Source organism: Mytilus galloprovincialis, chromosome 14, assembly GCF_965363235.1.
Source record: "Mytilus galloprovincialis chromosome 14, xbMytGall1.hap1.1, whole genome shotgun sequence".
Classification (NCBI taxonomy): domain Eukaryota; kingdom Metazoa; phylum Mollusca; class Bivalvia; order Mytilida; family Mytilidae; genus Mytilus; species Mytilus galloprovincialis.
In genome coordinates this window covers 48913391-48939217 of record NC_134851.1, presented here as the reverse complement: position 1 = coordinate 48939217, position 25827 = coordinate 48913391, and the positions used below count along the sequence as shown (strand labels likewise).

The 25827-nt window shown below is 33.6% G+C and overlaps 1 long non-coding RNA gene across 1 annotated transcript; it reads left to right on the top strand.

The window, feature by feature from the left end:
• Positions 1 to 13433: 13433 nt before the first annotated feature.
• Positions 13434 to 24754, top strand: LOC143058803 (uncharacterized). The gene is made up of 3 exons (XR_012973236.1): positions 13434 to 13549; positions 22335 to 22383; positions 24463 to 24754. It is a non-coding gene; the product is annotated as an uncharacterized LOC143058803 (long non-coding RNA).
• Positions 24755 to 25827: the final 1073 nt, after the last annotated feature.

Here is a 25827-nt window from a genome sequence, read left to right as displayed (position 1 = left end):
AACAGCGTATTACAATTTCATTCAACAACAAAAAAAATCACAATAAATTTTTGGTATTATATGAATAATGTCCCTTTAACAAGAAGGAATATTTTAGGATGATAACTTTTTAATGACATTCAATGATCTTTTAATCAGTTTTACCCTTAGTTTTGATCAGCTGACCATATTACAACATTGTTTTAACAGTAAGTAAATAGGTGTAAAATGTCATCTAAGGACATCAGAAATTACATGTAATTCCTAAAATTTAGTCATTACAAGTAATTCCTAATTTAACCTACTAGTTTTTACTGTAACATATAAGTAAATACGAAAGAAAATATTTATTTTCATTAAAATTTGCAGAAATTTCACTTTTTTCTATCTTTGTCTATCTGTACACTACTTCGCCGATATTTTCCCGTATGCAATTACCTTATCTGCAAGACCTTTCGTTAGATCATTGGCCACCGCAGTGCAGGGAAAACCATGATGTAAGAAGTTAACAAACTTGCACTGGAAGGTATATACAAATAAATAATTCTCGAAGAACAAATTAGGTACTCAAACTCGTGTAACCACTGGTATGGTATTAAAAATGAATTAAAAAAATGGGGACGCATTTAAAGTTTAATAGAAAATAAACATAGCTCTATAGGTTCACTTATTTTGTACGTGCTCATTGCTTAATCAGAGTCACACTCCTGTAAACTTCAGCAACAAACTTAAAAATAAATATATAGTTTGCTTGCGATCAAACAATATATGAATGAAACACAAGTCTAAAATTCGTAATAAATCATAAAAAAGGGCGTAGGTGTATATATTGAGCTAACAACTAGCCCTTTGGGTAAACATTTAAAGCAATAATGATTCAACCAAAATGGTTCAATACACGTGAATTCCCTAAAATTTGAATTCAGTTTTTATATTTTGCTTTTTGGCGTTTTTCTATCTGCATCCATAAAAATACAAGATTTTTTTATCGATTTTATGAAAACTAAGGAAGAGTTACTGTTGCTATTAAAATATTAACTAGATTTTATAAAAACACAAATATTCTTCTTAAAAAGGACTCCCCGCAACAAACAGTAACAAAACCTTAATTTGACAACGTACTATTACCCATTGAAAATAACATTTTAATTGAAGAGAATATCCAATGATAAAAGTAAGAGAGTCCTTCTAGGGTGAAGATCGACAAAATTCAAATTTCCACTAGAAAATGAGAGAATATTGAATAGGGACAGACATTTGGCTTTGCAACAGACATCCAGGGTCAATCACCATAATCGAGCTACATATATGATAGATGCATATACTTTTTACAAGCATCAGTTCAAACGTTGGCTAACTAGACCCAACCCTCCATTTATAAAATCCTGGATCCGCACCTGAAAAAATATACCATTATTTTAGCCTCTCGTTCAGGTATCCAAGTTTAACACACAATAAGATCAATAAACACGAAGTCAATAAGTAATTTTAACATATTGTAAATTTAGTGTGTCAAAATCAGGTCTTACTAATTAGCTTTTCGACTTAAAGCAACTATTTTCATTCTGTAGGTCAAACAAGTTTGACTTGTTTTTTATCATATTTGGTTTTTCACAACATGTTTTCATTTCGTTTCGATCCTGTTTTTTTTTCCGTTTTGCACTTTTAACAGGAACTCACTTTTATCCCGTTCCCCTTTCCTATATTTTTATAATTTTTTTTTTAAAAAGAGATCACAACTGCATGTTATGCTTAGTATTTCTAAATTTTGAATGCATATCTAAACAATCAATTTAAAGCAAATTTTAATTATTCAGTGAAATTTTCTGAATAATCTAAAAAAAAAATCAAAAATTTAGAATGCAAAAAATTAAAAACTATGTCTAAAAATAAAGAAAAATGAACTTGAAAACGTCTTAAGATTTTGAATTATTAGTGACAGAATCATTGACAATATGTATTATAACAAACAATAGTCCAAAATTTGGATTTTTCATAGTAAATTGTTGAAATAAAAAAAAAAAAGAAAAGAGATTGTTCATTTTTAACCTTGTAAAAATGTTTTTAAAAGTTGTTTTCATGTTTTGACTATCAGAAACACATCTTATGTTTTATTTATTATTACAATCTATTCAGCAATTTTTTTCTTATATTAATCCCTTTCATAAATAATGAATATATTCATGACTATAAGTGTTTTGTCAAATTCTATCGTTCATACTATAACACAAAAAAAAAATTGTATGTGGAAATTTACCACTTGAACGTAATGACATATATTAACGGAATTACCAATCGTGAATACGGAAATGAAACATGAAAGACTTTCAATTGTTTGAAGTGTATTATACAAAGCAAATTTGTACTTTGATTCCTGCAATTTACTGAAGCATACTGGGAAGTTGAAAATAGTATTACTATATACGGGAATTAATGACCAACATTTTCTGTTTCTCAATGTGCAAGAATTTTTCAATTTGAGTAAAAAGTTAGTCTTTTTACATATTATACAGAAGAAGACAATGCATTATGTGCTCTTGACAATTATATTATCAATGTCATTTTTACGTAAGTATTTAAATTTTTCATGAATCTGGTCATATTCTTTCATTGGCTTTTGTATTTAAGTTTTATTTTTTGCGTCGAAAAAAATAATAAAAAAATATCTGTGTTTATGAATCCGTGTGTTTACTCAAACCAACGTACACATGAAAAAGTAATACAGTAATAATCATATCTAACACGTAAACGAATTAAAGATATTTTATGTTTAGGATCAACAATAGAATTAAACCTGCAATTATTTGGAGACAGATTTGCAAATCCAAATGGCAGCATTTACCTTAACTGTTCATCCGATACTGTGCCTGTCGGAATGGCTGCCAACCTGCAGGTAAACGAAGAGACCTACAGTACTACTAGACTGGTAGAGGGCGAATGTTTTTCAAGCGTCTTCGGTAGGAAATGCTCACTCGATATTTGCAATTGTTCAAAGCAGGGATTATGGTATAGTCATATTTATAAAACTGCGCAAGAAGAGGGTAGTACCATCACAATTTCTTGTTCGATGACTTTCAAACAGCGGTCATTGTCAGACAGTATTCAAGTGAAAATAGTTGGTGAGCATACAATTGTTTATTCTGACACTTTAGGGAGGGAAGGATACACATGTAGTTTATGTACACACTTTCCCTTGTTCATAAATTCATAGCTCACCTCTCAGTATTGCATATAGTTTTGTCATTTATGATGTATATAAATATTGACTTAAGCAAACTTCGAAATAGATAAGCGTTTATACAATAAATTCAAAAATTAAGACTAAAACAAAGGCGATTGTTTTATTTTTATTTTCTACACCTCGGGATTAACAGCAGACAGATTTACAGTTTTGATAAACACTAATATAACAATAATAGGAATTTTACTCAATTCTTGATTTCTTAAAAGAAAACAAAATTAGTCACGATAAGTTTCCGTATTTGGTAGCGCAAATATCAATTTAATATCGCTAATTAGTGTTGACAAATTAGAATGAGCTCTTATAAGTCCCTAGCAGTAAAAAGCATACATTTTGACAACAGAACACATTTGGAGAGTTTGGAATACACGTATCTAGACTTTTACAGTCACATTTCGAAATTATTAAAAAACTAAGGTTTCAACTCCTTCAGGCACAGTTGGCTTTAGATGAATTTAAGTATTTAGTTAAGTTGCTTTTGGCATATAGCTCTTCAACGGTTTCGGTACATCTTCGGATTTCAAATATTTGGCTGGTGGACTATCAGTCCCCGAGGGTATCATCAGCTCAGTAGTCAGTATTTCGTTACTGACATGATTTAATAAACTTTACAAAAATTGTCCGTTTATAAATTTCGAAGTAATTAAAAAACTAAGGTTTCAACTCCCTCAGGCAACGTTGGCTTTAAGTGAATTTGACTATTTAGTTTAGGTATAAATAAACTCATCATAGATACCAGGACTAAATTCTGTATATACACCAGACGCGCTTTTCGTCTACGAAGACTCATCAGCGACGCTCGAATCCAAAAAAGTTAAAAGGGCCAAATAAGCTAAGAACTTGAGGAGCATTAAGGACCAAAAGTCCTAAAAGTTTTGCCAAATACAGCTAAGATTTCAAATGTTTGGCTTTGAGCGTTCCTAATGAAGATGAATCTAGAAAAGCGCTTCGAACGCAAGAAATTATTAAATGTGTTGTTTCCAATTATTATTTTCACAGTAATGATTGTGTAAACAACACTAGACATCTTTTAGACTGTAAAAATGGTATTGAAACAAAAATTCAGAGGGTTAACAACTGTTTTGTAAGTTAAAAGACTGTTGTTATACATATTAAACATTGAGATTCATTCAGACATTACATCAGTGATGTAACTGTTCTTCGTTAGGTGTCACGCACTTAGCCTTCTGAATCGTCTTTGTTTGATCTCTGTAGTCATTTTGTTTTGTTTTGCTGATTTTGTTTAGTTTTTCGTTGTAGTCTTTTCATACCAAAATGTCTTATATAGTCTTCGCAGACAGCTGTTAAGAAAACCATTAATCTTTTTTGTAGCTCAGAAATTACAATTTTCTAGCAATCAAATTTTTTAAGAAAAACAATCTTGAAAAATGTCTTTATGGAAAACTGTACCAGTTAAACATTTGTTACATAAAACGTAGACGAAAATAATGCTGAAGATAGTAAATCAATGTCGTCGATATTAATATTTATTTTAAATGTCATCGTTGTCCATTTGATATCACAGACATCGACATCATAACCAGGTGATTTGGACGAAAGGAAGATTGTCGATATCGGCAACATAAACAATATATCCGAAAGAACCTTGCGAGATAACGGTTTGGGTTTCAACATCCGATCGATATTGACAGCCAATTTTGTGTTTGCTGCGACACACATAGCTAAACTTGCAATTATATCGCTCATGTATCGTCTATGTCATCTACTATTTCAATGCAAATAATATAGTTAACACTTTTAGAATATGTGGAGACATATTAACCAGTTTTAAGACACAGAAAATGAATTCTACATAATATGCACAAAATGATGTATTGGCTATTCTGGTTATGATTCGTTCGTTTTTGAAGATCTTCTAATGTTTATCTTTTTTATCGGGTTTGAAAAAACTTTTCGAAAAAAAATAGGTTTGCACCAGATACATTTGTACGCATTTCAAAAATGACTGTGTTTTAAGTTATGCTCGAGGCTGAAATTTCGAACATTGTCAAACCCAATCAAAACGTTAGAAGTGATGATCAAATAAAACGGATCCGGTAAAGGGAATCAGAGGTTTGCAGGAGATAAGATTATCCTTTATTTAAAATAACAATTTATAACAACACATTTCAATCGACAACATCAGTATTTTCATGTCAGTTCCGACACACTGGCAGGTAGGCTGACAATACCAGTGGTAGTAATTTAATTAACGGCATCTTATGGTATTTACTGTTCATATACAGGTTTAAAATACAACTGGGCTTCGAACTAACCAAAATTATGAAGTGTTATTTCCGTATTTTACATAGCATATACTTTTATGAAATTGAAAAAAAAGTGTTGATCTTTAGAATCTGTGTTGAGGTTTTTAATTTAGTTTCACGGTCAATGTAGTATTTTTCGCTATAAATTTGTGTTTACAGCAAAAACAGAATGGAATGAATGGACAAATTGGACTCTCTGTTCCGTACTTTGTGGAGGGGGGTCACAAAATCGGTCAAGGTTTTGCAAAAATCCTGTTACAGACTACTTTTGGGGCAATTGTGTTGGAGATGCTATAGAAATCAATGATTGCAATACTAACCCATGTCAAAGTAAGTAAATTCCAAACATTAGTATTGATATTGATAAATTTGATACAGTTGTAGGTTAGAAAAGGTGACATACTTCGATTTTAAAGATTGTAAGACATGTCACAGAGTCATGTTACACATGCGACTTTTCTGTATCGATCGTACAAAGACGCAACAATTTTGAATCGATCGTACAAAGATGTGAACTCCTAAAAGAGGTATAAGTATATCACAAGATATCTGCAAATATAAATTATCTTTCTTCATATTCAAAAGGTAATGGTTAATAAGATGGGTAAGCGTTTAACGTTATATTTATATCATAGGTTGTCAATTGGGCTAAAATTTTGAAAAGGGGACGAAAGATACCAGAGGGAGAGTCAAACTCATAAATCGAAAATAAACTGACAATGCCAAAATTTACGAAGGGAATGATTTTAACTTCACCATTTGGAACTCTAATAGCTTCCTTGTAAGCAGCAACCCTTTATCAATGGAATCTTGGTAGGAAATACAGGCCCTGGAATATCGTACCAGTTGGAAGATATATACCTCATAAGAAAGCGTTGATGGTGTGTTGCTACATAGAAATGGAAAGTTCACAATTTTATTATTAACTAAAATATAACAGCTGTTTAATCGTATATGGATAATGCAAACTAAAGGAATAAAAACAAAGACAAAAATGAATTAATAAAAATTAGTATTTGGGAACTTGTTAACATATATATACAATCAGATTTGATATGAGTGCAAATGAAACAACTCTCCATCCAAGTCACAACTTGTAAAAGAGAAACCACTACAGGTCAAAATACGGTCTTCAACAACATGAACAAGGAGCATTGGCACCCAAAGAACAACAAGATATAAAGGGCTATAATCAGGAGCTATAGAAAACAAATCACGTGCCTGGATGTATATTTGTTAATCCCGCTTGAAAAAATACAAAATGAGTTATGTTTTAATTTGTTGATGCCAAAACCGACATTCATTCCAGTGTTGAATATATTTAAAGATCTAATATCAACATTTGCATGCATGCATTTATATGAATGAATGCTCCTAAACTGCATATACGTATATATCTAATTAACATTCACTTAAGGAAAGCAAGTGTTAAGCAATCAAACTGGACATCTACTGTTATAAAGAACATTTAAATCGTTTAATTTATGATTTCTTACGGAAATATTAACTTTAGATAAATTATTTTTAAGTGTTATTTCACTATAAAAAATGGAAATGCGTAAACATCCATTTTAAAATAATCTAACATATTGGTTTTACCACCTTACTAAGACACGTCAGCTTTGTTTTACTGTGTTTGGTTGTATGCATGATTAGAATTTATAATAAAAAGTAAAAATAACAAAAATACCGAACCACAAGGAAAATGCAAACTGAAAGACCATAATCAAATAGCAAAATAAAAACTCAAACACATCAAAGGAATTGATTAGAACTGCCCTATTTCTGACTTGGTACAAGCATTATTTTATGTAAGAAATGGTGGCTAAAACTTGGTTTTACTGCTAGCTAGACCTCTTACTTGTATGACAGTCGAATCCAATTCCATCTTTTTTTACAACGATGTGTGAACAAAACTAACATACATATATATATAAAGCAAATTTACAGATCTAACATTGTTGGGTTGATGTTTAGACGAGTTGTATATACATTATGTACACAGCCATGTATCACCATCATTGATGGCGATCCGATGGATACATCTGTTGTAGGGTTGTCACTGACTCAGACGTACTTATGTATATATATATATATATATATATATATATATATATATATATATATACAACTCGTCTAAACATCAACCCAACAATGTTAGATCTGTAAATTTGCTTTCGCAAATTTTTGGTTCTTCCCTCGCCGGGATTCGAACCCATGCTACTGTGATATCGTGACACCAAATCGCCTGCACTGCAGCCGTCCCGCTAGACCACACGACCACCTGGGCTCTCTATACAAAGAGCTTTCGGTAGGCATGTGTTACCTTTCCACGTCAGTTTTAATCTAGCGGCGTACTACAGTACATGATATATAAGGCATGAAGATGTTATTGTTACAGATCAGCTAAATTATCTATAGTAAAGGATCCTACAAATTAATGTAAGATACAGTCACAGAAAATAATTATATTCATAAGTACGTCTGAGTCAGTGACAACCCTACAACAGATGTATCCATCGGATCGCCATCAATGATGGTGATACATGGCTGTGTACATAATGTATATACAACTCGTCTAAACATCAACCCAACAATGTTAGATCTGTAAATTTGCTTTCGCAAATTTTTGGTTCTTCCCTCGCCGGGATTCGAACCCATGCTACTGTGATATCGTGACACCAAATCGCCTGCACTGCAGCCGTCCCGCTAGACCACACGACCACCTGGGCTCTCTATAAAAAGAGCTTTCGGTGGGCATGTGTTACCTTTCCACGTCAGTTTTAATCTAGCGGCGTACTACAGTACATGATATATAAGGCATGAAGATGTTATTGTTACAGATCAGCTAAATTATCTATAGTAAAGGATCCTACAAATTAATGTAAGATACAGTCACAGAAAATAATTATATTCATAAGTACGTCTGAGTCAGTGACAACCCTACAACAGATGTATCCATCGGATCGCCATCAATGATGGTGATACATGGCAGTGTACATAATGTATATACAACTCGTCTAAACATCAACCCAACAATGTTAGATCTGTAAATTTGCTTTCGCAAATTTTTGGTTCTTCCCTCGCCGGGATTCGAACCCATGCTACTGTGATATCGTGACACCAAATCGCCTGCACTGCAGCCGTCCCGCTAGACCACACGACCACCTGGGCTCTCTATAAAAAGAGCTTTCGGTGGGCATGTGTTACCTTTCCACGTCAGTTTTAATCTAGCGGCGTACTACAGTACATGATATATAAGGCATGAAGATGTTATTGTTACAGATCAGCTAAATTATCTATAGTAAAGGATCCTACAAATTAATGTAAGATACAGTCACAGAAAATAATTATATTCATAAGTACGTCTGAGTCAGTGACAACCCTACAACAGATGTATCCATCGGATCGCCATCAATGATGGTGATACATGGCAGTGTACATAATGTATATACAACTCGTCTAAACATCAACCCAACAATGTTAGATCTGTAAATTTGCTTTCGCAAATTTTTGGTTCTTCCCTCGCCGGGATTCGAACCCATGCTACTGTGATATCGTGACACCAAATCGCCTGCACTGCAGCCGTCCCGCTAGACCACACGACCACCTGGGCTCTCTATAAAAAGAGCTTTCGGTGGGCATGTATATATATATATATATATATATATATAGTAGGTCAAAATGTCAAAAAAAAAGGATAAATGATATCTCATTGTTAAGAACTTGTCGTTTTTACTCTTCTCGTCCGTGATCAGTCCATAATACTGTCTTCTAACAAAATAAGGAAATGTATAATTCTATATAAGAAACTTTTAACAATCTTTCTGTAAGCATTTAAGACTATGTGAGTCGGTTTTATATCCAAAGGGCTTCGTCAACTTCTCTGTACCGACAAATTATTTATTGTAACACATGATGGCCACGGAACAAACGATGTAAAAATTGCAACAGAAGACCACCAATAACTTGATATTACATGAATAGGCAAATTATATACTTAATTAAAAATATATTTCATTTTATAAAGTCGTTGTTTTATAGAGCAAGACATTTCCTTATTTGCTTCTTATTTGTATATTATACTTGTAACGTGAACGTAGAGACAAACAAAATAAATAGTTAATATGGTCTATTACCAAAATCACATAAATCAAAATGTACATCAAATGATTGTTAGTAATGTTATAATCCGCACATATCAATTCTCGTCGAATCAATGAGCGGATCTCCCGACGGATCTCTTGGGCTCCGACTGGATGTTGAATGAAAGAAAATACGCAAAATACAGTTATTAAGAGTACTCAAATCGTAATTGTAAAAAAGTATTATATTAAAATGTTATTTCCATATAGAAAAAAGGAAATGATGTAAACATCCATTTTATGATAACCTTGGATAGTCGTTTTACCACCGTGATAAGACACATCTTTCAACTTGATTTGTGTATTAAGATATATGTGATCTCTGAATGTAAACATTATCTGAAATGTATTATAGTATATATCTTGTTTCTAAGGACTTGTCGATACAAAAACTACAAGGCCTCTGATCCGTATTTAATGCATTTTTCTATCCGAATAAGTATAGATTATAACATGTCCTTTTCCATATTGGAACTGGTATCATCCCGAGACTCCCATATCGGCCTCGAGGCTTTAGCCAAGGTCCAATATTGGTCGAGGGATGATACCAGGACCAATATGGAAAAAGACATGTTATAATCTATTTATGACATATATATATTTTGCAGAAAAGTAAAAAAAAGTTCAATTATAACAATTTTATGAAACATAACAGGTAAATCTTGATTTTTTTTTAACACAAAAGCAATTAAAAAGTCATTAAGGACGCAATGACGTCACGTCATTTGGAATCAGGGCACAATAACCAATAAACTCTGTTATGCCCCGGGCAATTTTGAGGTTAATACATTTGCAAAACCCAACGTATTCGTAACAAATATCTGACAAGACAACTTTACAATATGAAATATGACAGAACAATAATGATAAATTCAAAAAAAAATGATAACAGCAGCTGAAAGTAAGTACAAAGTATTCAAATTATTGTAAGTACCGCAAAACGTGATATCGTTTTACTCAAAAACAATTTCACTAAATATATGTAATGATTGTATAATTCTTTTCTTAATTCTTTTATATATACATAACAAAAAACAAAATGTGTGTTGTTTGCGTGTGCGTTTCAGTGTCTATATGTAGAGAGCAACTTCTAGAAATGTATCCTTTATATATATAAAAAAACTTTGAAATGAAAAACAAATTGTAATCCGACATGTATTGTTTTCTAATGAGGTATTGTATTAACAAAACGAGTAGATCTTAAAAAGAAAGATGTTATCAACATAATAAATATAACAGACACATATTACAAAATTATACATTAAAAAAAATCAAACATGACAATGCATGCATTGAGAAACATGAACCCTACCAAATATAAAGTCATCGTGAAAGAAATGTAATTTGTTCCTTGAGAGCAACGACCGTTTGATAATAAACCCACCATCTACTATAGTTTTGGATACACTAAATGAAGGCAACACACGTACCTCACATGATATTTTATTTTTTATAAACTCAGTAATAAAAACCTATGAATTGTATGTGTGATACTGTCAATCGTGCTGTGTCAGGTATCCGTGATAATTTTGATATGAGTCACGGTTGAAAAGGCTTTATCACACCGTTATGCTGTATGACGTCATGTCATCGATTCCATTTACCGTTGCAAAGAGTTCATTAAAATCTTTTATCTGTACGACGTCATGTCAAAGAAAAAAATGTACGTGAGGCACACAATTAATTTACACTTGATATTTTATAGTGTGTCTTCCTATGTTGTGATGTTACACTATTGTTTCAAATAAGGGTGACGGTTTGTAACCATTACAATGTGTAAACCCGCTGCAATTTTTCGCACCAAGCCTAAGTCAGGAATCCGATGTTCAGTCGTTTGTTGATATGGTTCATAGACGTTTCTTGTTTTTCGTTTACTATATAGATTAGACCGTTGGTTTTCCAGATTGAATAGTTTTCACTAGTATTTTCGGGACCCTTTAAAGCTTGATGTTCGGTGTGAGACAAGGGTTCGTGATGAAGACCGTACTTTGACATATAATAAGTTAACTTTTATAAAATGTGACTTGGATGGATAGTTGTCTCATTGGCTCTCATACCACATCTCCATATATCTATATATGATATAGCATTTTTAATATCACACATCGTATCAACATATAATGTCAATACTTTTGCTAATGATATTATATTGGTTGATGTAATATTGAAAAATCCATCTGATATTCTCTAATTATACTTCTCTGTATGCTACATTTTGTTGTTCAATATATCGTTGGATTGAGTTTTTACCTATTGGTTATGTGTACTATATGGAACAAAAGAGGCTGTAAATATCATAGTAACATTAAACAATCCCCAAAATGTCTACAAACACAATATTATAAACTATAGATTTAGCAACCCGAACCTCACCAACTATTTTGAGTGTTAACAGGTGTATCAGAAGGTCGATCATATTTCAATTGTTGTCCTTATAATGTTCATAGTGAGTACGCATTTGTTGATACGTTTCTTAGTTTAGGGCAAACGATTTTGATTACGAAAACTCAAAAATATCTGTTGTCATCTGTGAAACAGATATTTAAGATGAATAATTCGTGATGGCGTACGAAAAAACTTTTGAAGGGGTGACTACAACTTTGCTTATAAGAACACTTGTAAATATAACATGTCTGCAAGGAACAAAACTATATGAAAGAAATTATGATAGGAAACACAGGCTCTCGAAAATTGTACACACGTGGAGATATATATACTCTATAAACAGACGTTGCAAAATTGTAGCTACATAAACTATGAAATTTCAAAATGTAAAAGCTTAAATTCTTAAAACATAACTCTTGGCGTAAAGGTTTAGCGTTTTAACGTTTTAATTGCACTCGACGACCATTATCAATGTCTTGGTGTAAGTCAAGAATGAGACAGAATAACATATTTATATGAAAGTTTTATAAATGTTTGAAAGGGAAAAGGAAAGTTGTCAATGTGCTGACTACAAGGATGCATATATGTGATCCACTAACTTAAATCATATACATACAGGAAAAAAGTTCTACTGAACGTGTTTTTCACAAGAAAAGTAGACCCAACATGGTCTTGGATATTCCCTTTTATCTTCAATTAACAATATTGAGATAGGGAAATACATTCTGAAACATCACAAAAATATTAAGTTCTAAAGCGCAATTTTTACGAAAATAGAACGTACAATTCCAAAGAACTAATCTTACATGATCGATAACAAAAATTCCAATTTTAAAGCTGATGTAGTGAAAAAAAACTTTTTTATACCGACAAATTACCATTTTAATGTTTGTTTTTCTGATATGAATGATTATTGATATTTCAATGAATCAGAAATGACGCAGAGGTTCTGTTTCATAATAATTGATTAGAAATGCATTGCCACCGCTTCATATTTCCCCCGGAAGATGCTCTTCATAAAATTTGTTATAAAATGTTTTATATGCAAATATATATATATATATATATATATAAACGCCTAAAAGAGTGTACACAACAACTCCAAATACAATAAAAGGTAACTATAAATGTTATTATTTATAAATATTTCGGATAAAAGATATCCTTCATGGGTATATATGATTGTGATGTTTTGAATGAATCAAACATCAGTCTACTTAGATTAAGCTGTTACAATCTTGAAATTTATACAATAAAAAAGTCAAACCGAACATCAGGTAAGACGCTTGCACAATTCTAAAAAATTGTTAAACACGACATAGATTATATGACAAATTACATCAGAGTTCAAATATATGCTTTAAAGAAAAATAATAATGTGCGATATGAATATATATATATACTTTGTTTTTATTTAGATCCGACTACTTCATTCGACATTCGCTCTGTAATTATCGGTATCACAGCTTTGGGGATTTTTATTTTGACAGGAGTCTGCTCCACAATCCTATCTAGAGGCAGGCATTGCACAAGTAAGTATTAATTCCAACTTGGTAACATTTACTATAATTATGAAATTTATAGTAATACAAATGTCAATAAAAATAATGATTTATTTGCATTCCATTATTCTTTAAAATCTCGAAAACGCATTCGTTAGCCTTATCCATTTGTAAGTGTACACATTATTAAATTGTATTTCAAATGAAATCGTTATAGTTAAACAAAATTAACGATATCTGAAAAAAATAAGACAGAAAACGTCATTACTGTGTTGAAGAAGTTTTATGTTTTATGAGTACATCCTGGGAATGGAGTCAATAAAAGTGACCATGAACGAGAGAAACAGGTATATATATATATATATATAACTCGTCTAAACATCAACCCAACAATGTTAGATCTGTAAATTTGCTTTCGCAAATTTTTTGTTCTTCCCTCGCCGGGATTCGAACCCATGCTACTGTGATATCGTGACACCAAATCGCCTGCACTGCAGCCGTCCCGCTAGACCACACGACCACCTGGGCTCTCAAAAAAAGAGCTTTCGCTGGCCGTGTGTTACCTTTCCTCGTCAGTTTTAATCTAGCGGCGTACTACAGTACATGATATATAAGGCACTGACTCAGACGTACTTATATATAAATATACCCCAAACGCCGAAAGGGAGTATGTTACAATTGGAAAAGGGAAGTTGTCAATAAGAATATTGAAGATCAAAATATTCAGCAGATCTTCTAGTTGTGATTATTGCCTTTATATCAGATTCAATTGACATATGAGATGCAAGCACTCAAATTTAGGTTTTTAAGTGACAGGACATCATCCATATATCTGAAAAATAATTAAATAACATTATAAAATGCTTTTTACTTTTGTTTTTTAAATGAATTATGTTTTTTGTATGAGTGCAACATCTAGTTTGTACGTTTGGCTGCAAAATGGTCATCATTATGCAATACAATGACTTTGATTACTTTCACGACAGGTGAATCATTTCCTCTATCTGACGTTTAAAGGTTGCATTTCTGTATATCTTGACAATGCATTTTCCGATAGGAACTCCTTTTACGGCTAAAACAGTACCACTTTTACTATGAAGTTTTGAAAAAAATATCCTAGAATGGAAAGTTTATATGCACTACTATTTTTTTCAAAGGTCAAAATATAGGGCTGTGCGGCATATTTTCAACGTGTATATACCCCGAATATTTAAGAGTTTAAACCAACACTAAATTTCTTAACTACCCCTACGTAGACTGTAGGGTTACAAAAGATTTCGATATAAACAATATTCACATATATATGTACCGGTAACATTCCCAAATTATGTCTCTATGAGAAGCAATATACATATCAGAACTGGGAACCAGTATGTTTACAAATTTCATTATCTATGAATATTCTACATCTCCCCAAAATAGGCGTGGTTTGAGAAACAGGTGTATTTACAAAGTGCAACTTAGAATAATTTGTTCATCTTACAATAACGTAACTTTTCAAAGGTTACTTATATGTTTATTTAAAGTTATCTTTTCGCTATCTTGCTTATTACAAGTCGTCAACGTTGACAATGAATGAAATATAAATTCTGAGTTTATATATGCCAATGATTACGACAAGTATTATTTTCATTCTTCAAAACGCATCATATTTTAAAACTACGAAATCCTGAAGATCCAGATAAAACTTTGGACCTTAGAATTTGCTATATGTTGCAGATTCTTGGATTGTTTGGATAAGTATTATTTTGGATGTTCACTTTATTTAGTTACAACATAAACAAACGTATTTTACATGTGTTGTAACATAGAAAGGAACAACACTGAAATTAAAAGATAAAACCCGTTAGACATCTTTTTTCTTCAACTTTGTATTTATTTGGCTTTTTAACTGTTTTGATCTGAGCGTCACTGATGAGTCTTATGTAGACGAAACGCGCGTCTGGCGTATAAAATTATAATCCTGGTACTTTTGATAACTATTTACACCACTGGGTCGATGCCACTGCTGGTGGACGTTTCGTCCCCGAGGGTATCACCAGCCCAGTAGTCAGCACTTCGGTGTTGACATGAATATCAATTATATGGTCATTTTTATAAATTTTCTGTTTACAAAACTTTGAATTTTTCGAAAAACTAAGGATTTTCTTACCCCAGGAGTAGATTACTTTAGCCGTATTTGGCACACCTTTTTGGAATTTTGGATCCTCAATGCTCTTCAACTTTGTATTTATTTGGCTTTTTAACTGTTTTGATCTGAGCGTCACTGATGAGTCTTATGTAGACGAAACGCGCGTCTGGCGTATAAAATTATAATCCTGGTACTTTTGATAACTATTTACACCACTGGGTCGATGCCACTGCTGGTGGACGTTTCGTCCCCGAGGGTATCACCAGCCCAGTAGTCAGCACTTCGGTGTTGACATGAATATCAATTATATGGTCATTTTTATAAATTTTCTGTTTACAAAACTTTGAATTTTTCGAAAAACTAAGGATTTTCTTACCCCAGGAGTAGATTACTTTAGCCGTATTTGGCACAACTTTTTGGAATTTTGGATCCTCAATGCTCTTCAACTTTGTATTTATTTGGCTTTTTAACTGTTTTGATCTGAGCGTCACTGATGAGTCTTATGTAGACGAAACGCGCGTCTGGCGTATAAAATTATAATCCTGGTACTTTTGATAACTATTTACACCACTGGGTCGATGCCACTGCTGGTGGACGTTTCGTCCCCGAGGGTATCACCAGCCCAGTAGTCAGCACTTCGGTGTTGACATGAATATCAATTATATGGTCATTTTTATAAATTTTCTGTTTACAAAACTTTGAATTTTTCAAAAAACTAAGGATTTTCTTACCCCAGGAGTAGATTACTTTAGCCGTATTTGGCACAACTTTTTGGAATTTTGGATCCTCAATGCTCTTCAACTTTGTATTTATTTGGCTTTTTAACTGTTTTGATCTGAGCGTCACTGATGAGTCTTATGTAGACGAAACGCGCGTCTGGCGTATAAAATTATAATCCTGGTACTTTTGATAACTATTTACACCACTGGGTCGATGCCACTGCTGGTGGACGTTTCGTCCCCGAGGATATCACCAGCCCAGTAGTCAGCACTTCGGTGTTGACATGAATATCAATTATATGGTCATTTTTATAAATTTTCTGTTTACAAAACTTTGAATTTTTCGAAAAACTAAGGATTTTCTTACCCCAGGAGTAGATTACTTTAGCCGTATTTGGCACAACTTTTTGGAATTTTGGATCCTCAATGCTCTTCAACTTTGTATTTATTTGGCTTTTTAACTGTTTTGATCTGAGCGTCACTGATGAGTCTTATGTAGACGAAACGCGCGTCTGGCGTATAAAATTATAATCCTGGTACTTTTGATAACTATTTACACCACTGGGTCGATGCCACTGCTGGTGGACGTTTCGTCCCCGAGGGTATCACCAGCCCAGTAGTCAGCACTTCGGTGTTGACATGAATATCAATTATATGGTCATTTTTATAAATTTTCTGTTTACAAAACTTTGAATTTTTCGAAAAACTAAGGATTTTCTTACCCCAGGAGTAGATTACTTTAGCCGTATTTGGCACAACTTTTTGGAATTTTGGATCCTCAATGCTCTTCAACTTTGTATTTATTTGGCTTTTTAACTGTTTTGATCTGAGCGTCACTGATGAGTCTTATGTAGACGAAACGCGCGTCTGGCGTATAAAATTATAATCCTGGTACTTTTGATAACTATTTACACCACTGGGTCGATGCCACTGCTGGTGGACGTTTCGTCCCCGAGGGTATCACCAGCCCAGTAGTCAGCACTTCGGTGTTGACATGAATATCAATTATATGGTCATTTTTATAAATTTTCTGTTTACAAAACTTTGAATTTTTCGAAAAACTAAGGATTTTCTTACCCCAGGAGTAGATTACTTTAGCCGTATTTGGCACAACTTTTTGGAATTTTGGATCCTCAATGCTCTTCAACTTTGTATTTATTTGGCTTTTTAACTGTTTTGATCTGAGCGTCACTGATGAGTCTTATGTAGACGAAACGCGCGTCTGGCGTATAAAATTATAATCCTGGTACTTTTGATAACTATTTACACCACTGGGTCGATGCCACTGCTGGTGGACGTTTCGTCCCCGAGGGTATCACCAGCCCAGTAGTCAGCACTTCGGTGTTGACATGAATATCAATTATATGGTCATTTTTATAAATTTTCTGTTTACAAAACTTTGAATTTTTCGAAAAACTAAGGATTTTCTTACCCCAGGAGTAGATTACTTTAGCCGTATTTGGCACAACTTTTTGGAATTTTGGATCCTCAATGCTCTTCAACTTTGTATTTATTTGGCTTTTTAACTGTTTTGATCTGAGCGTCACTGATGAGTCTTATGTAGACGAAACGCGCGTCTGGCGTATAAAATTATAATCCTGGTACTTTTGATAACTATTTACACCACTGGGTCGATGCCACTGCTGGTGGACGTTTCGTCCCCGAGGGTATCACCAGCCCAGTAGTCAGTACTTCGGTGTTGACATGAATATCAATTATATGGTCATTTTTATAAATTTTCTGTTTACAAAACTTTGAATTTTTCGAAAAACTAAGGATTTTCTTACCCCAGGAGTAGATTACTTTAGCCGTATTTAGCACAACTTTTTGGAATTTTGGATCCTCAATGCTCTTCAACTTTGTATTTATTTGGCTTTTTAACTGTTTTGATCTGAGCGTCACTGATGAGTCTTATGTAGACGAAACGCGCGTCTGGCGTATAAAATTATAATCCTGGTACTTTTGATAACTATTTACACCACTGGGTCGATGCCACTGCTGGTGGACGTTTCGTCCCCGAGGGTATCACCAGCCCAGTAGTCAGCACTTCGGTGTTGACATGAATATCAATTATATGGTCATTTTTATAAATTTTCTGTTTACAAAACTTTGAATTTTTCGAAAAACTAAGGATTTTCTTACCCCAGGAGTAGATTACTTTAGCCGTATTTGGCACAACTTTTTGGAATTTTGGATCCTCAATGCTCTTCAACTTTGTATTTATTTGGCTTTTTAACTGTTTTGATCTGAGCGTCACTGATGAGTCTTATGTAGACGAAACGCGCGTCTGGCGTATAAAATTATAATCCTGGTACTTTTGATAACTATTTACACCACTGGGTCGATGCCACTGCTGGTGGACGTTTCGTCCCCGAGGGTATCACCAGCCCAGTAGTCAGCACTTCGGTGTTGACATGAATATCAATTATATGGTCATTTTTATAAATTTTCTGTTTACAAAACTTTGAATTTTTCGAAAAACTAAGGATTTTCTTACCCCAGGAGTAGATTACTTTAGCCGTATTTGGCACAACTTTTTGGAATTTTGGATCCTCAATGCTCTTCAACTTTGTATTTATTTGGCTTTTTAACTGTTTTGATCTGAGCGTCACTGATGAGTCTTATGTAGACGAAACGCGCGTCTGGCGTATAAAATTATAATCCTGGTACTTTTGATAACTATTTACACCACTGGGTCGATGCCACTGCTGGTGGACGTTTCGTCCCCGAGGGTATCACCAGCCCAGTAGTCAGCACTTCGGTGTTGACATGAATATCAATTATATGGTCATTTTTATAAATTTTCTGTTTACAAAACTTTGAATTTTTCGAAAAACTAAGGATTTTCTTACCCCAGGAGTAGATTACTTTAGCCGTATTTGGCACAACTTTTTGGAATTTTGGATCCTCAATGCTCTTCAACTTTGTATTTATTTGGCTTTTTAACTGTTTTGATCTGAGCGTCACTGATGAGTCTTATGTAGACGAAACGCGCGTCTGGCGTATAAAATTATAATCCTGGTACTTTTGATAACTATTTACACCACTGGGTCGATGCCACTGCTGGTGGACGTTTCGTCCCCGAGGGTATCACCAGCCCAGTAGTCAGCACTTCGGTGTTGACATGAATATCAATTATATGGTCATTTTTATAAATTTTCTGTTTACAAAACTTTGAATTTTTCGAAAAACTAAGGATTTTCTTACCCCAGGAGTAGATTACTTTAGCCGTATTTGGCACAACTTTTTGGAATTTTGGATCCTCAATGCTCTTCAACTTTGTATTTATTTGGCTTTTTAACTGTTTTGATCTGAGCGTCACTGATGAGTCTTATGTAGACGAAACGCGCGTCTGGCGTATAAAATTATAATCCTGGTACTTTTGATAACTATTTACACCACTGGGTCGATGCCACTGCTGGTGGACGTTTCGTCCCCGAGGGTATCACCAGCCCAGTAGTCAGCACTTCGGTGTTGACATGAATATCAATTATATGGTCATTTTTATAAATTTTCTGTTTACAAAACTTTGAATTTTTCGAAAAACTAAGGATTTTCTTACCCCAGGAGTAGATTACTTTAGCCGTATTTGGCACAACTTTTTGGAATTTTGGATCCTCAATGCTCTTCAACTTTGTATTTATTTGGCTTTTTAACTGTTTTGATCTGAGCGTCACTGATGAGTCTTATGTAGACGAAACGCGCGTCTGGCGTATAAAATTATAATCCTGGTACTTTTGATAACTATTTACACCACTGGGTCGATGCCACTGCTGGTGGACGTTTCGTCCCCGAGGGTATCACCAGCCCAGTAGTCAGCACTTCGGTGTTGACATGAATATCAATTATATGGTCATTTTTATAAATTTTCTGTTTACAAAACTTTGAATTTTTCGAAAAACTAAGGATTTTCTTACCCCAGGAGTAGATTACTTTAGCCGTATTTGGCACAACTTTTTGGAATTTTGGATCCTCAATGCTCTTCAACTTTGTATTTATTTGGCTTTTTAACTGTTTTGATCTGAGCGTCACTGATGAGTCTTATGTAGACGAAACGCGCGTCTGGCGTATAAAATTATAATCCTGGTACTTTTGATAACTATTTACACCACTGGGTCGATGCCACTGCTGGTGGACGTTTCGTCCCCGAGGGTATCACCAGCCCAGTAGTCAGCACTTCGGTGTTGACATGAATATCAATTATATGGTCATTTTTATAAATTTTCTGTTTACAAAACTTTGAATTTTTCGAAAAACTAAGGATTTTCTTACCCCAGGAGTAGATTACTTTAGCCGTATTTGGCACAACTTTTTGGAATTTTGGATCCTCAATGCTCTTCAACTTTGTATTTATTTGGCTTTTTAACTGTTTTGATCTGAGCGTCACTGATGAGTCTTATGTAGACGAAACGCGCGTCTGGCGTATAAAATTATAATCCTGGTACTTTTGATAACTATTTACACCACTGGGTCGATGCCACTGCTGGTGGACGTTTCGTCCCCGAGGGTATCACCAGCCCAGTAGTCAGCACTTCGGTGTTGACATGAATATCAATTATATGGTCATTTTTATAAATTTTCTGTTTACAAAACTTTGAATTTTTCGAAAAACTAAGGATTTTCTTACCCCAGGAGTAGATTACTTTAGCCGTATTTGGCACAACTTTTTGGAATTTTGGATCCTCAATGCTCTTCAACTTTGTATTTATTTGGCTTTTTAACTGTTTTGATCTGAGCGTCACTGATGAGTCTTATGTAGACGAAACGCGCGTCTGGCGTATAAAATTATAATCCTGGTACTTTTGATAACTATTTACACCACTGGGTCGATGCCACTGCTGGTGGACGTTTCGTCCCCGAGGGTATCACCAGCCCAGTAGTCAGCACTTCGGTGTTGACATGAATATCAATTATATGGTCATTTTTATAAATTTTCTGTTTACAAAACTTTGAATTTTTCGAAAAACTAAGGATTTTCTTACCCCAGGAGTAGATTACTTTAGCCGTATTTGGCACAACTTTTTGGAATTTTGGATCCTCAATGCTCTTCAACTTTGTATTTATTTGGCTTTTTAACTGTTTTGATCTGAGCGTCACTGATGAGTCTTATGTAGACGAAACGCGCGTCTGGCGTATAAAATTATAATCCTGGTACTTTTGATAACTATTTACACCACTGGGTCGATGCCACTGCTGGTGGACGTTTCGTCCCCGAGGGTATCACCAGCCCAGTAGTCAGCACTTCGGTGTTGACATGAATATCAATTATATGGTCATTTTTATAAATTTTCTGTTTACAAAACTTTGAATTTTTCGAAAAACTAAGGATTTTCTTACCCCAGGAGTAGATTACTTTAGCCGTATTTGGCACAACTTTTTGGAATTTTGGATCCTCAATGCTCTTCAACTTTGTATTTATTTGGCTTTTTAACTGTTTTGATCTGAGCGTCACTGATGAGTCTTATGTAGACGAAACGCGCGTCTGGCGTATAAAATTATAATCCTGGTACTTTTGATAACTATTTACACCACTGGGTCGATGCCACTGCTGGTGGACGTTTCGTCCCCGAGGGTATCACCAGCCCAGTAGTCAGCACTTCGGTGTTGACATGAATATCAATTATATGGTCATTTTTATAAATTTTCTGTTTACAAAACTTTGAATTTTTCGAAAAACTAAGGATTTTCTTACCCCAGGAGTAGATTACTTTAGCCGTATTTGGCACAACTTTTTGGAATTTTGGATCCTCAATGCTCTTCAACTTTGTATTTATTTGGCTTTTTAACTGTTTTGATCTGAGCGTCACTGATGAGTCTTATGTAGACGAAACGCGCGTCTGGCGTATAAAATTATAATCCTGGTACTTTTGATAACTATTCTATGATCTTATAGATGTTTCGTATAAGATTAAAAGCAACAAAACAAAAGCAATACATGTTCATTAACTGTAAAAATGCATTGCAGATACTATTCACATAGTTGGTCCACATGAACGAACACAACGAATTCCAATGTAAGTAGACCAATAATTAAGGTAACCTAGACTGGATTGCAAAAACGTCATCTAACGTTGACTTCATCTTTGTTTTAATTCAGGTCGTTCTAAAGTATAGACGAACATAATGAATTGTATTGAGACTAAAAACTGGAAAAACTGTATACTTGTTACCATGAACTAACCAGTTGAAAATTTATACCTTGTGATTCAAAATATATTGTAAAGAATTAAACATAGTTTTGAACGTAATTGATATAGTAATCTAGTACAGAAAGTTTCATAAATAAGCATTTAAGAACCCCTTACCTCTTGCACATTTTGGAAACTTTCAAATATACATATGTTGAAAATGACAACTGTTGCTCTATTCAAACATTATACCACGAAGTTGATTCGTATTAACTATCTCTGTTTGTAATTTAGTAATCATTTTGCCTAACGTTAAATCGCTGTAGCCTATATTCTGCAAAGGTATGCTCAGAATCTGGATTCCTAAATTCAATGGTCTACTATATATGTATGTCATATATTTGTTATCACAGTTAATATAAAGCCGCAAAGATTCTCTTTGAATTGTTTCACAATTTTTCATCTTTATAAACAATAAAAGTGTATTAATTTCTATGTTCCTGTGGTGACTTAACAAATGATTGCATGCTTGTTATGTTGTCTCCCCTTGTAAGCCAACATCATAGCTTAATTTTAATCTTATAAACAATTAAAAGCTTATTGCGTCCACACAAAGTATATATTAGAAAAGAAGATTAGATTTAGTATTGGTGCTTACATAACGTCTAATGGAATATAGTATATATTACACCAATGAAGAGCCGCTACGTGTTGTAATGTAAATTGGTACAGTATAAGTGTGTTCCTTTATTATAACAACTACAACTGACACAATACCTCGTGAAATAGAATGTTGCTTCAGAAAAGTATTTTAATACTAGCACGACCATACATTTGTTGTTTAATCTATAAATTCTGATAAACATTTAATATTTACAAATCAAACTGAAATATGGATATGAAAACAGGTCGCCTAATAGTGAGCAAAACATTGTTAATGTGATTACAGCGTAATGCATTAAGCATGGCTGTGTGCCGAGGCAAATGCTGGAAATAAACACAAAAACAAATACACAAAAAAAGTACGCAAACGCACATTATGAAACTTAATCAAAGATGCACTTTATTCATACCTTCACAATTAGATAGATCATAAATAAAGTAAGACATTTGATTAATGCTGGAATGGACGGTGGACCACACATATTCAAACGAATACAACCTCGTCTGACAAAACTATAACTCACACAAACGCCGAAACTAAACCATGAGGTATTTTAATTGCCTTTTTTAAATTATGGTTGTTTCTATCAACGAAAAACGTTATACATATTCAAGACATATACTGAGTTTAAACTTTGCTGGCGTTTACTTAAGAAACCATTAATGTTTAAACCTCAGGTATTAAATAACATATATATGATATCAAACATATATATTAAAGTTCAAATGATAAGAGGGCCTCGGTGGCCGAGGAGTCAAAGTAGTAACTACTGTAATCACTAGCCAGTCAAAACTGAGGTTGTGAGTTCGAACCCCGCTAGTGCCGGGTCACTCGACCCCAATCTTAATTGACAAAGGTGTCAATTTTCCTAAAGAAGGTCGGTGGTTTTCTCCGGGCACTACAGCCTCATCCATCAATAAAAACTGGCGTTAAAACACAAAAAATCAAAAAAAGATAAAAATCAAAATTAAATGACAAAAAAAGCAAACTACAATGAGAATTTAAAACAAACACCTTTAACAAATTGCAATATAAAAAGTTCTTAGATATTCATGTGATGGAAAACAACCGTCACGATCCTAAGACAGTTAATTATGTAGAACTTGATTGATTAAACCTGGTTTTATTGCAGTTTTGCTTTAGACTTTCGTTTTTGGATATGTAAACATACTTGACCTATTTTGCTATCATATATTTTCTTGGAACACACAGTATATCATATGTTTGCAATGATTATGCAAATATGTTGAAAGTATTAGGTTGCGGTTGTTTTTGTTCTACTACACTTTTATATATTTTAGATACCATTCGGCGCCTGCGTCGGGTACAATCTATCACATTTACGACGATACAAATGCAGAATATTTAGAAGTTGTAGACGATCATTTACAATTCAATCAATCAGACAAAAATGAAGACTACGATGACAACATTCCACATGAATATGAAGAGATTGATCAAATGTCTTTAAATTGACTGTCGAATGAAATAATTGATGAACATTTTTATGGACACTGAAAGAAACAAGCATGAAAAGACAAGTTGTAGACTCCAAATTTTAAAACCATTCAAAATTTCAAACAAATGTACTGAAGGCTGAGTTTTGCGTTATCATGCAAACTGTGTGCTTTAAAAGTAAATAAATACCAAATAATCTCACCATAGATACCAGGACTAAATTTTGTATATACGCCAGACGCGCGCGTTTCGTCTACAGAAGATTCATCAGTGACGCTCGAATCCAAAACAGTTAAAAAGGCCAAGAAAAGTACGCAGTTGAAGAGCATTGAGGACCAAAATTTCTAAAAGTTTTGCCAAATCCAGCTAAGGTAATCTATGGCTGAGTTAGAAAAGCCTTAGTATTTCAAAAATTCTAAATTTTGTAAACAGTTAATTTATAAATGTAACAATATCAATGATAATTCATGTCAGCACAAAAAGTGCTGACTACTGGGCTGGTGATACCCTCGGGGAAATAAATCTCCAACAGCAGTGGCGTCGACCCATCAACTGAATTGACAATTATGCCATTATTGTTTTACTGATTAGATAAAGTTTTGTGTTATTCACACCAGATTGAGATACTTTTTAATGATTTCAGCATTTGTTATTAGTTACACAATTATATCAAATGGGGTTTAATTTGTTGCACAACTCTGGCCTACAAGCAATAATCGTTTTGACCTAGATAAACCCATGATGCAATTTGTCCGCAACAAATGAAAATTCTTTTAACTTATTTATTTTCATCGATTATTGTATGTTTCATAAAGAGTAAAATTTGAGTTATTTGAGCTCGAGTTTTTAATAAAATATAGATACTGAAAAAATGGGTATACAAAAAAGTAAAATCTCATAACTACTTAATTTCGAGGAAAATTCAAAACGGAAAGTCCCTAATCAAATAATAAAAACCATCAAACGAATGGACAACAACTGTCATATTCCTGACTTGGTACAGACACTTTTAAATGTAGAAAATGGAGAATTGATGGTTGTATAGCACTTCACCTCTCACTTGTATGACAGACACATCAAATTCCATTACATTTACAACGATGCGTGATCAAATAGACATGATAGGTAAAATTGTCAAAATAAGGGTACAGCTTTTGACGAGTAAGAAATAAAAATGGAAATTCAATAACAAATGTCAAGCGATAATT